The sequence below is a fragment of the Urocampus carinirostris genome, chromosome 10 (assembly GCF_059441175.1).
Source record: "Urocampus carinirostris isolate Australia breed hairy pipefish chromosome 10, RoL_Ucar_1.0, whole genome shotgun sequence".
NCBI lineage: Eukaryota > Metazoa > Chordata > Actinopteri > Syngnathiformes > Syngnathidae > Urocampus > Urocampus carinirostris.
In genome coordinates, this window is record NC_142358.1 from 37,560,352 (window position 1) to 37,573,714 (window position 13,363).

Below are 13,363 nucleotides of genomic sequence, written 5' to 3' on the forward strand. Positions count from 1 at the left end.
AAACACTCGAGATGTGCTGCCGGCGGGAAAATCTTTACCTAGAATAAAACATCTGTTAAATGATACAGAGAGGAAAATAAACCGACACATTGGATATTACGGCCTCGGAGAAGTGAAACGTTGAAAAAGAAGTGACAAAACTAGAAAAGTAAATGAGTTTATATTATAACATATTCACTCATTCAGTTTTATAGACATATTTTCATTTTATTTACGTTTTTCGTATAACAAAACAAATTAAAACCGGACCACCTTGTCAGAAAACGCCACTTTTTTCTATGTATAAAATATATTGATTCTAATTAGCAGCTCAATTATTCTCTCATTGTTAAAAATAAATAACATTGATACCCCATTGTCAGAAAAAGTCATTTATTTTAGTTTTTGTAATTGAAAGTAATCCAGTTAAAGTAACCCTACCCAACCCTGATGGGGAAATACAACAGTTTGTACGGGCATGGAGCCGTGGAGGTTGACAGGTATGTTACTATGGGTTTTTATACCCCGCTATACGGCATTTTCACTTTGTGATCCCCACCTCAGAACTGAAAAATGGCCCTGTGGTCCTAGTTTGGGCTCTCAGGAGAGATTTGGACTCATACATTGTTTATCACAAGGTATGCATGGTAAGATCGATGTCTTATCCAGGGGGTCTCTACTGTATGTTCATTGTTGTTTATATTTTAAAACACGCTTCTACTCTATAGCATAGGAATAACCCATACTTTTTGTGGACAATATACCGTAAAATCCGCACCCGATTATAAGCCGCGTCCATCACTTTTTAAGTGATTTGCCACTTTTGTACTTACACAAGCCGCACCTCTGTACAAGCCGCATGTGCACGCACTAAAACTTGTGACACAATCACAAGTTTAACCCAGACCAAGCTATACGTTCCATGATTGAGGGGGTTTGGGGTTTTTAAGGGTTATTGTTCTATCTTCGTTATTTATTATCCATTATCCGTTATCGGTCAGTTCATAATATGCTACAATGCCTAGGAACCGGGACACTTACTCTCAGCCATAAGGCCAAGCTAAGGTGCTAGCCCTAAAGCCTTGCTGCGATCAATGCGAATGCACCGTTCCCGGAGGTACTGCAATACCGGGCCGGTGCGTGGAGTGGACAGAGCAAGCTCTTATTCCATCTCCGAAATGCAAAAATCAAAGATCATGGCAAGAGGTACGGCCAAAAGGCCAAGCTAGCCCTAAAGCCTGGCCAAGCTAAGGAACTAACTCAATATATAATACACGATAGAACCACAATCATGAAACTAAATGAATAGTAGACAATTTTAGAACCACAATCGGCATCATGAATGGAAAATGATACCCGTAATTAACGTATGATGCAGACTTGTAAAGTCCGGGTCCCGTTGAAAGTAATCCAAGGAAACAAAATGTATATTTCCAAAGTTAAGGGTGGGAAAAATATATATCCACTATTGTCCGCTGCGACAACAGACAGATCTACCGGTAACTCAGCTTTACCCCACTTCCCATCAGCCCGCGTTTGCTCCGCCCCTTCTTTTTGATTCGCTCGTAGAACACATAACAGAATAAATCTCTAAAATAAATACATTACAAAAATATACAGTTGCAAATACATATTATAGATGGTTGCACATATTTACGAAGAAAGACGGTACACCGAGAGAGTTTTCAAAGCTTTAATAATAATAATATAACTTTCATCCCAAACTGTTCCTTTGAAAGGTACCAACACGCAATGCATCAAACGTGTCTGTCAAAAGAAAGCATCCCGTAACTGTGAAATTCACGGTAGATCGTCCTCAACTTCCTCCTCATAACTATCGCCATCAAGGGCGTCTTCCTCATTATCGGAACGTACCTTTCCTTTACAGACAATGTTTGCATAAACTTAAAGGTTGCAGTCTTTCTTGGCGCACATATCGTACTGGTCTTAATCTTACCTTTTATACTCCAACGCCGCTGGTGGCCGTTAGAAAAATTACATAATTTGGCCGCTTCACTGAATAAGCCGCAGGGCTGAACATTTGGGAAAAAAGTAGCCGCTTATAGTCCGGGATTTACGGTATCTGTATTATTTGTGATTGCATCATCCTTTGCTGTCTGGTAATCCTGAGAGGGGGATACCACATGTGCGGTCCCTTCTCAAGGTTTCTTCATTTTCCTCATGTTGAGGTTTTTGAGTTTTTCCTTGCCCTCATGTTGGTTCCAGATCAGGGGATGATGTAATAATAGTCTGAAAGATAGTCTGTGTAATAACCTGTGCAGCCCTTTGAGACTCTTTGTGAATAAGGGCTATACAAATAAAAATGACTTGACTGGACTTGTTGTACGCAAGTAAAAGAAATGAGATTCTAAATACATGCTAAATGCTAACAGGTGAGTAGGCATCACCAAGCAAAATGACAGATGGGGATTTCTTTATTCCAGACGATTCGTTTGAAGGCCCGATGGTAGCGTGTTATCACATTAACAGCCCGTTGATTGGACAGATGATGAGGCAGTATAAATTCATTTTTTAGATCTATCCGTGCTTGCGGCTGGCCTGCGAATAATTACAACCCGGGCTGTTATAAGGGAACGGCGTTATCAAGGATTTCTTTTCAACATTTGTCGCAAATTAATTAGCGCCTTTGATGAATCGGTCACAAAATTTGGTTGGAACAAAGTCACTGAGATGTTAGCGCTTCATATAATTCGCTCGGAGCGCCTTTTGTTGCTTGTTTGGAAGACAAAAACGACTTAATGGCTATGTTTGTGTCATTTGGTTTGGTTAACAAGCTGTCATATTTTATTGATAAACAAATGACATAGTATAATAGTAAATTAGTAATCTGTTATGTAAGCAATTGTTACACATGATCAGTCATGACAACAAAGCTTTGCTTTAGGCAAGTGTGCTAAGCTAACTGCTAACAAACAGGGGAAACACCAATGGGTTGCACTAAAAGTTGAAGCAACACAAGTAGACCGACAATAAAAATAATGTAAATATAATATAATCTACTGTGGACCCCCAGGATATGGCATCCCCGCCATAATATGTTTTTACTTTAGTGTGTGTAATACAATTTTTGGGCCAATCATGATGGAATTTCCTCCACCATACACAACATTTTTTTGTACACCCCAAAATTAATACTTTGTCTGCTTCTGGTATAAATCATATAAATGCCGGTCTTCTGATGGTTTGCATTGCAGGATTGTGAAAATGCCGTTATTCTATTGGTTGAATTACATCCCACGATGCATGTCTCCAGTTATTGCGAATTGTATCAAATTGTTCCTTTAATATTTACAGTTAACCCCCGAGGATTTGGCGCCTCCCCTTCTGACATTCTCACTTTAGGGTGTGGAAAAATATGTTTTTCAAACTCACTTTACTGAATATTCTCTACTGTACAACTAATAATTTTGCGTGCCCGCAAACATGAAATGAAAACTTTGCTCGTGCATATGTAGAGTTACAGCTCTAAGATACTTGCCTGCTTTTGGTCGATGTCATATAAAATGTTTGCTATTGGTTTGAGCTATCACATGTTTTTTGTATTAAAATTTCTTGAAAATTATTCCAAAGTTTGACTCCACACACAGACACACACATACTTTTCCTGGTGGTTCTCTCCTTCGGGATTATGAATTCACTACAGCCCCTCAAGTTATAATTTCCCTCTTTCGGAATGAATAATTTATGGATGTTTTCTGGAACTATGTTTTTGTTGACCTTAAATAGCAGTTGTGCTGTGAAAAACGTTACTAAATCATCTAATTTTAATAATTTGTACTGCATGGATAAAATATTAGTATGATCCCGATATCCTACCCTGTGTATGGTTCTTATTGCACGTTTTTGAAGTATAAAAAGGGGCTGGAGTGAACTTTTATAATTATTGCCCCAGACTTCTGCACAATATGTAAAGTATAGCAGAACTAGAGAACAATATAATAAATACAATGCATTATAGTTTAAAAGGAATTTGGCTTTATTAACTATTGAAATGCTTTTAGATACCTTAGTTTGTATGTGTCTGATGTGTGTTTTCCAACTTAATTTATTGTCTATTATGACCCCTAAAAACTTAATTTCTGATACAATGTCTATTGCAGCCCCATCCATCCTGCTTTGCATCCACCGCTACGCCACTGGACCAGCTCAAGTCACGCCACACTAAAAGTGAATCCAGTTTAATTTTTACTTTACTTATACAGCCATTTAGAATGTTATTCAATCATTTACATTACACATAAGTTGTATTTAAAAAATGTATATTTTTTCATCTGGTACCTAGGTTTTGAAATGCATTAACTACGAATTACCATAAATTTCTACCCTCTGCTATACAACAAACTTACTGTACATTACCAACCTTTGATCAGATTAATGTCTTACTTGGGGTATAGTAGGAGAAAAAAAATGAAATTTACTAGATGGACACTCTAGTACCGTAGGTCAAAAATCAACGAAATAGGGTCAGAGGATTTTTCTGACCCTCTCAAAGGTGACAAGTAAAGTAAAGCCAGCAGATTCGCAACTTTCCACATTTTTAAGTTTAAAGTATAGCTGATACCCACACAGGAAGCCTACATCAAACCCAGAGATGTGAGGCATTAGGCCACCCATTAGAACACGCTGTTGTCCCAATTAATTTCCCATTAACCCAAATGGCTTTTTTTAATGAAGACAATTCCTTCACAGAAACAGTGTCGGTAAAAAACCCCATTGAACCCTCCTTTAGCGACAAATCCTAAACTGAGAAGCCAGCCCCGGTAATTTGATCTCACTTCTATATTTCTTCAGCAGGTGTGCCATGTCCACTCTCTACGAACAGGGAAATGAAGGCCTCACCGGCCAATTAGCAGACGCCATAACAGAGTCCATGAATAATAAATCAGCTCGATTCATCTCAGGTATTCCCGCTGATGCCATCCCACCACGAAATATCCAACGAGAAAAACGCGAGGACGAGCCGGTTCGGGCAACTTTTGCATTTTCTGCCAATTCGCTAACGCGTCAGGCCCGGCGCCATCACGGCGCACTATGGGCAGTGCCCTCCGTTAATTTTCATCGCGCCCAGGCGAGCCAAAACGAATCACGGGAACAGATTGGTCTCTGGTACGAGCCAATGGCCAGAAGCGACACTGCCAGGTCTTTTCCAGATGTGCAACGGAGCAGTGGTGGCCTGGGACCGGTTGTAGAGGAGCCAGGTGAAATTGGACAATTTGTGATGAAAAATGCGGGCAAAAATTTTACTTTCAAACCATACCCTCATTTGGTTTCATGACAAGTTTATGGTTTCCGTGGATTTTAAACCTGCAAGGTAAACAGGAGAGGACTGTACAAAACCCTCAAACAAGGAAAGTCCAACCTGTTTTAGGTCCGCACCAGAGTCCTTTATTTTTATTAAATATTCGAGGTTACAAAAAAGCACATCAGCCCTACGAGGTGTGTGAATCAAGGAAGAGCAAAATCCATCCATCAGTGGGCAGGGGACACCTTGAACTGCTTGCCAGACAGTTGCAGGGCCAACGGAGTAAGACAACTTACCCACTCATTCACAACTAGGCATAATTTGGACCTGGCAATTAACCTGCCATGCATTGTTTCGGAATTTGGGAATGCCAGAAGGAAACCCACGCAGGCACGGGGAGGACATGCAAACTTTGCACGGGGGAGGCCGTGGTAGCTGGAATTGAACCCTGGACCTCATTGCCGTGGGGCTGCGCAACATGATTGGCCCATAGTGACATTCATTTAAAAAGCACATCCGAGTCAAAATAAAGAACAACAGTAAGCTTGTCATGATTACTGATGTGATTCATCTGTGCCCGCTCATTTGGCGCCAACCGCCGTGGGTTCTGATATGCTCCCTGTCACTATTTGAACCCAGTCCTGTCAATCCCCTGTTGTCAGTCCATCTGCAAACCTCAGTTAAGACTAGGCAAGCCTTTTTCGACCCTGACTCCCACCTGTCCCGTTTTTGCTCCCGTCTGTCTCCGGCTACGACCTGTTTTGATCCTGACCACGTCTGTTCTCCCGTCCTGGCTTACGACCTCTTTTTGTCCCCGACTACGTCTACTCCCTCGTTCTGGCTTACGACTTGCTTCCGACCTCGACTACTCCTTGCTCCTTACTCTGTTTTGGATTAAAGCTGAGCTTGGACAGTAAACTCGACTCCGTGGCAGCAAGATGGTGAACAGTCATGTCAGGTTTATCTAGGTGAGCCTCACCTAAAGTATACAAAAAAATGCCTTTTTATGACAGTTATGTATTTCTGCTTATTATTCAAGTATTTTTTTGATGAACATTGTTTTATTACCACTAGAAGATGATAAATCAAGGGTGTCAAACAAATTTTGGGGATCCACTGGTTGAAAAACATTCTCATGAGGGCTGGACAAGTGAGTAATTATCATCAAATGGGGCCAATTGGAAGGCTGGGGGTCTTTTCGGAGGCTCACAGTTAGATTATGATTCCGGGATATAAGATTTGATTTAAGTTTTTCTTTTCCCCTCATTATTTTTTATTTCACCAAGATGTAATTTTGTGGTGTTTACTATTCGTGCATTTGCAAAAAAATAAAAATAAAAACAAAAGTTTAATTTAGGGAAACTCGTGCTGACTGGCAAGTGACAAAAATAGCATACAAACAATACTTTAAATGACTGATTTACTTCTTTAAAAACATTTAAAAAGTAGTAGTATTGAATATAGCAAACATATTTGTATTGATTTTTTTAAATGAAAAAAGTCCCTGAATATAAAAACTTTCCTGTCAGATTTTATATCTATTTTAGAAAAAAAGCTAAAGCTTCTTGAAACTTCTGCAAAGACAAAATCAGTGCTGTTTATAATTTGCATTCCCGGGATGGGTTTCCTCGATGTTCTCTTGTTGATAAACGTTAGTCAGCAAATACAGTGGGTGCTTTGCGAGTGGCGCAAGTCTTTGGAGACATCCGGTGAACATATTCAACACTGCAATTCGTTGTCTGATGAGATGCAGCTCATTTTTCTCTTGTGCTTCTACCAATTGTGTATTTCAGGCCAAATAAAATAACTTCAAGGGCCAGATTTGGGTTTAACACTTATGCGCTTAAATAATACACAACTCAAACTCAATTACTAAAATTTTTTTCATTCTGTTATGTACAGTATTTTCCGCACTGTAAGGCGCACCTAAAAGGTTTTATTTTTTTTCAAAAGCTGACCATGCGCCTTATAATACAGTGCGCCTTATATATGGATCAATATTAAGTCGCAAAGTCTTGCAACAAAGGCAAGCAGCCGCCGACTAGATTTTCCCCCGAAGGCCAAGTAGTACGCGGTGTAAGCTGGGATTTATTTACCGGCGTTTCATTGGCTAACCAATGTGTCAATCATCATTTGAATCAGTCACTATTGGCTAAAGTTATTCGGAGGTAAAGGGGGCGGATCCTTTTTATCATTTACAGGCTCGCATAGGCTAAAGGGGCGAAACAGCCTGCAATTGGCCGAAAAAGATGAACGTGAATCACAGGTTGGGTTGCACTACGGCATAGAGAAAACATTTTTTACTATTCTGAATTTGTAAATATTTTACTCTCCTAGATTTACTACACTTACGGTTGTAAGAAGACCGTGGTTACGTATCATTATTGAACTTGATGGCTGCAAGAGAACTTGGGTGAGCCACGCGGCTTTATATTTTCCCGTTATCTTGTTTGTTCCCGGTATGTTTCTGCGATGAGTCTATTTTTAAACTAAATTCAATTCAAAGTGTTTATTGTCATATGCACAGTAAAGAACCCCCTTTCCTTGCACAATAAAATTCTTACTTTGCTGTCCACACAGTTGCCAGCAAAAAATAAAATGGAAAATAAGAAATGTTTGGCATTTCCTGAATCCCAAGACTTTAACCTTCCGAATGATATCTGGAACGATGCATTTGAGTGATTGGTGACATCGTACAGACACTGTTTCCGTACATGTCTGAGACACGTATTTGCTTCTTTGCAAGCTTTCGGAATGTTAACTGGAGTTTGACTGAACTATCTGACTGTTTTGTCGACGTTCCCATTGTAGCGCCCTATAATCCGGTGCGCCTTATGTATGGAAAATATAGGACCAAAAACTATTTTTTGGGGGTGCGCCCTATAACCCGGTGCGCCTTATAGTGCAGAAAATATGGTACTTCCTGTCCTCAGGGTCGCAGGCGTTTACTGCAAACTTTGGGACCCATAGCGAATACACAGTACAAAAAATTACTGTATTGTATTGTAGTCTCTCCAGAACACACATAATTGTAAACTAAATGAAAAAAGAGAAAAGCATTGTGGGAGGTAGTTCTGGCAAAAGCATATCTGTATTTTCATGATTCCAGGAAGCTGACACGGTTTTCCTTTTCCAAGAACAGCTGTAAATTGTGCATCTCCTCTATGAAAAGAGCTGTCCTCATTATTGACTAAACTCCAGGCTTGACAAACACATGAGAGGCTCCCTCCACGTCCCTCGACACACTCCGGGACGCTTGTTTATACTTAGTCACGGGGGGAAATAACACCCTGATTATTCTATTTTGGGATATTAATGTAAATGGAATCTTAAAGGCATCGGTAACTAGAGAGCGTGGGTGCGTGGTGCACTGGCCCTTGTTTATGTGTACGGTACTGGAAGCTTTTGATGTGGCAAGACAAACAATACCCCAAAGGGGGGATTGTGGGGGGTTCAAAGTATTCTTGCTATATACGTTCCAACCACAACCCCCTCTTCAAAAAGTGTGTGATGTATAAAGGATCGATTCTCAGCCGATGCACGTCAACACGAATGTGTCGGAGCGCCTCAGTCGTCCGACAATATCGCAGCTGAGTTGCGCTAGCTTTTGATTTTCAAACTTTAAATAAAAAAAGATCATCCAACGTCGTTTTCCTTTAAGATACGTTTCATTTTTAACCCGTTTGAACGTTCTTTACTCACACCAGGGGAATTTCCCTGCTGTAAAATACAAGTGAAGAGCACAGAAGTAAACTCTAAACCTAAGTTGAACTATTATAGATGTGCCTGTGATAGCTAGCTAGATAGCTAGATAGTTAGATAGATAGCTAGATAGCTAGGGTCTGTGCAGCCCTTCGTGATTGTGATCGATAGATAAATAGAGACAGATAGATATATAGATAGATAAATATATAGATAGCTAGATAGAGATAGCTAGATGGAGATAGGTAGATAGCTAGAGAGATAGCTGGAGAGATAGCTAGAGAGCTAGCCAGAGAGATAGCTAGAGAGCTAGCTAGATAGCTAGATAGATTTTTTTAGTTTGAACAATTTTATTGATACTTTTAACAGCAATTAAACACATTCACAATTTCATTATATTATTTTCTAACAATATGAGGTTTGAACATTTTTGTCGACATTTTTAACAGCAATTAGATAGATAGATATAGATAGAGAGATAGAGAGATACTTTATTCATCCCCTAGGGAAATTCACACAGAAATACCCAATATCACATTTTGCTATAGAGTATTTAAATAGTGCTACGGAAAATACACACTGTAATAAAAATAGGGTAATATGCAAATGTGGGGGTGGGCTTAAACTCCCCCGGGTGGAGTTAAAGAGCCTCATGCCCTGAGGAAGAAATTACCCCAGTCTGTCCTTGGAACAAGACTACGCTTACGCATACTACTACTGGCATTTAATCGGAATTTTAAAAACTTTAAGAGGTTAGATTTGAAACCTTGACATTAGATAGATGGATAGAGATAGATAGATAGATACTTTATTCATCCCCACAGGGAAATTCACATTTCCAGCAGCATCCCTTCGCTGAGAACAGTACAATAAAAAAACAAAAGGAATACGATATACAAATACCCAATGTGACGTGCTAATACTCACTGTAGCGTGTTATATAGAGTATCTAGATTGTGCTACACAGAATACACATTGCAATAAAATACGGTAATATGCAATGTAGGGGGTGTGGTTTAATGTGGGCCTTTACTCCGCCGGGTGAAGTTAAAGAGCCTCATGGCATGAGGAAGAAAAGATCTCTTCAGTCTGTCCATGGTACAAGACAGTGGACAGCAGTCTGTCACTGAAGCTGCTCTTCTGTCTGGATATAATGAAGGTCTACTTTAAAATCACAATTTGAGATCTTAATTGGAAACCTTAACCCTATATTAAGCCCCTAGCTCTTGAAAATGGCAAGAAACCCAATGACGCACACACGCAGGCTCTATCCATAACTTGATAAAGCTCAAATTGAAACCCTATATCCCGTTTTCAACCTCAACCCTGGCATTCACTGACCATCCACTGCACTTCACCGTCTCAAAGGTACAAAGTACGTACGAAATGCAACACAACATGAAAAGCAAAGCCGATTTCTCAGGCGGCCCCTGAGATGATCTTAACACGGCGACAAGCGCTTTTAACCCTTTCGCGCTCGATATCCTCAAAAGCACGGACGAGCCGCTCGCCAAGATTACCTCGACGTGAGAATCGGCCCGAGGAACACGAGGCGGGAATAAGGCTGGCGGAATGTCGAATACGGAAGGCTAATAACTTGACCCCGTTTCCTTTCCTCGGTGCAGCCGCCATCGCCGCAAACTCTGCCGCGCTATCTACTCTGAGCGGACCTTTCTCGGCTGCCGGCTAGCATAATGTTGCGCGCGCACCCGTGAACTCGAGTCGGGCCGTTGCGTCCTGTGCTTCGTCAGACTCGACAGCCCGGATTAAATTACTCTTCGGAGAGCAGCTAGCTAAAAATGTCCGAGGAATCTTAATGAAAAACGGAAAAAGAAAAGAAAAAAACCACTGTGGTTGATTAAGAAATGCAGCTAGCAAGCCGTTAGCAATTAGCTACATATGCCAAATCTTTTAGCTATTTTCAACAAGATCACATAGAAATGTACGTATTCAACAGGTAAAACGATGCTCTAGATGCATGCTATTGGTAACAATTGAAAAAGTCTGTTTATATTTTAGTTTGACATAAAAAAAAAAAAATCTTAATCAGGTACTTGGAATTTTATCAGAGCAAATATTGTAAGAGACATGTTTTAGAAAAAAAAATTGAAATCGATATCAACACAGGGTATCGAAATTAAACGGCAAACTAGACTGGAACGAAACTGGAAACCGATATTGAACAACGGGACCGACAAGGATTGATATCAAAACAGGATATCGAAATTAAACAGGACAAACTAGATGGGAACGAAACTGGAAACAGATATTAAACAGGAAAAAATAAACAGGAACAATACCGAACAGGAAATACCAACAGCAAACAAGACCAAATCAAAACCCACGTCTTGCGGGGCAGAGGTTCGTTGACGGACTGACAAAGGAAGAGTGAGAGCACTGAGCTTAAATAGACGGAAAGCCAATCCGTCAACGGGCCGCAGCTGGCGCCACAGGGACGGAGCCGATTGAGCGCCATGGCAACCGCGACAATATGAACCTGTCCAAATGTATATAACCGAGGGAAGAGATATCATTGAATTGTTCATAGCTTTGTTTTCCTCTGATGAATCTTCTTTTTATGCTGCTATACACATGATCCAGTGTTTGATTCCTCTTAGTCTCACAACCCACGTATCCAATGAAATTAGGGAGTACAGTCTTTCAATCGATGATTTTATAGGCGGTATTGATGACTCGGTTTCCCTGTTTGCAGCAGTTCTCCCAGCTCACTGTATGACTCAATCAATGGCAAAAAACAAATCCTACGTTTTCTTTTCGATCGTGCACGACGTCCAACGCAGCAACACGATTGAGCTAACTTTTCGCGCTAGGCCATTGCCTTTGACCCGGCACAGCGTGAGAATAATCCATCCGGATTTCTTTGTTCCTATCACAGAGCAATTTCCTCTCGGCTCCAGCCGGCAGGGAGGTTACGGACACAGCGGGACGTGGCTAGACCGACCGACCGATATCGGCAGGGGTATTGCTATTTTCGCTCCAAAAAGCTACGTCTTCATTGAAACGAGAAGATGTCGTGGTCAGTGTGAGGCAGCATACCGATTAAACTCATTAGATAGAGTTACAAGCAAAGTTCCCTGTAATTTTCCTGGGGTCTGAGCGTTCACACAAAGTCGGTGAGCAACGCTTGAAACAACAGTGAGCAACGGCAATCCCAAGTGTGGCAAGATAATTCATTATCAAACATGTCCAAAACTTGACATGAAATTACATTTTTCTGAGTTTCCGGCAATGCAAAATGATTTTTCTCTTTTGAATGAATTGACTCATGTACTATTCCAAAGGTTGTACGGCCTAAAAACCTCGTTTGTTCTTACAATTCTTTCACAAGATATCCATTTCTTTTTATTTCCTGATATATTTTGTCGCATAATATTAACATTTTTGGGGGCTTATTTAGTCGGTTGTAAGATACAAAACTGTACTTAATCACATTTTTTAGTGGAGGTACAATGTTGGCAACAAGATTCACTTGATATAATTATTTGAATGCAACACAAACTTTTTCTTCTTTTTTCCGTTTTTTTTTCTACTTTTTTTAAAACCCTTTAAAAAAATCTCATTGTGTTTATTTTTTTCCGAGCTGTTACTTTTTTCTTTTTGTTCTCCATTTACTTTTTCCCTACATTTCTTTTTCTTTTTACTGGGTTTTTTTCTAAATTGTTCCTTCTTTTTTCTCTTCCTTCTATTTCTTTTTTTCTAAGCTTTTCACTACTTTTTCATTTTGATATTTTTTTATTTCTTGTTCTATTCCCCCCTTCCTTTAAGTCATTTTGTGCATACTTTTACATAATATTTGGTCATGATGGGATTAAAGAAGCAAAAACAACCTGAAGAGCCGTTTAGGACCCGAAAGAGCCCGTTCCTTTTAGTGAGCCGAGCCGAAGAAGCCGGGTCTCGACAAAAAGTCTGCCTGACAAAAAGCTTGGAGTGCGGTAAACCTTTGTTAAAAAATGATAATGACAATTTCGTGTCAAATAAGTTGCGTCCCGGGGACGCACGTTAATTTGACTCAATGCGTCCCCAGCAAAAATGATGCGTCTAGGACGCCGGGACGCGGGCAAACCAGAACACTGAGTAATCCAGAAACGCTCCAAGTAGTAACGACAGTTGAGTTACTAACTTTGTAACGCTTTTGTCCCAAAACTACTTTTGGTTGTGTAGCCGTTGATGCAAAAAACGCCCCCCCTCTCTTAACAAATACAAAACGGACAGATGTTGAGGGAGCCACAGGTACCCACCGCACTTCAGATGTGCACAATTATTCACGGCCGACTGCACTCCGAAGACACAGCACGGATCATTAAGTCCATCCTCCCTTGCGCCAACCTTTAATGAACACTGGCATGCTGTATGATCTAGGGCCCCTGCGCTAGGTATGGCTGCACTTTATAGCCCATT

General features: G+C 40.4%; 1 protein-coding gene and 1 pseudogene across 2 annotated transcripts in view; both read right to left on the reverse strand.

The window, feature by feature from the left end:
• The window catches only part of lrfn1 (leucine rich repeat and fibronectin type III domain containing 1), a 393,123-nt gene that overhangs the window by 41,512 nt on the left and 338,248 nt on the right, over nt 1-13,363 (reverse strand). The gene's annotated exons all lie outside the window — the stretch shown is intronic.
• LOC148358869 (U2 spliceosomal RNA) lies at nt 1,075-1,208 on the reverse strand (annotated as a pseudogene).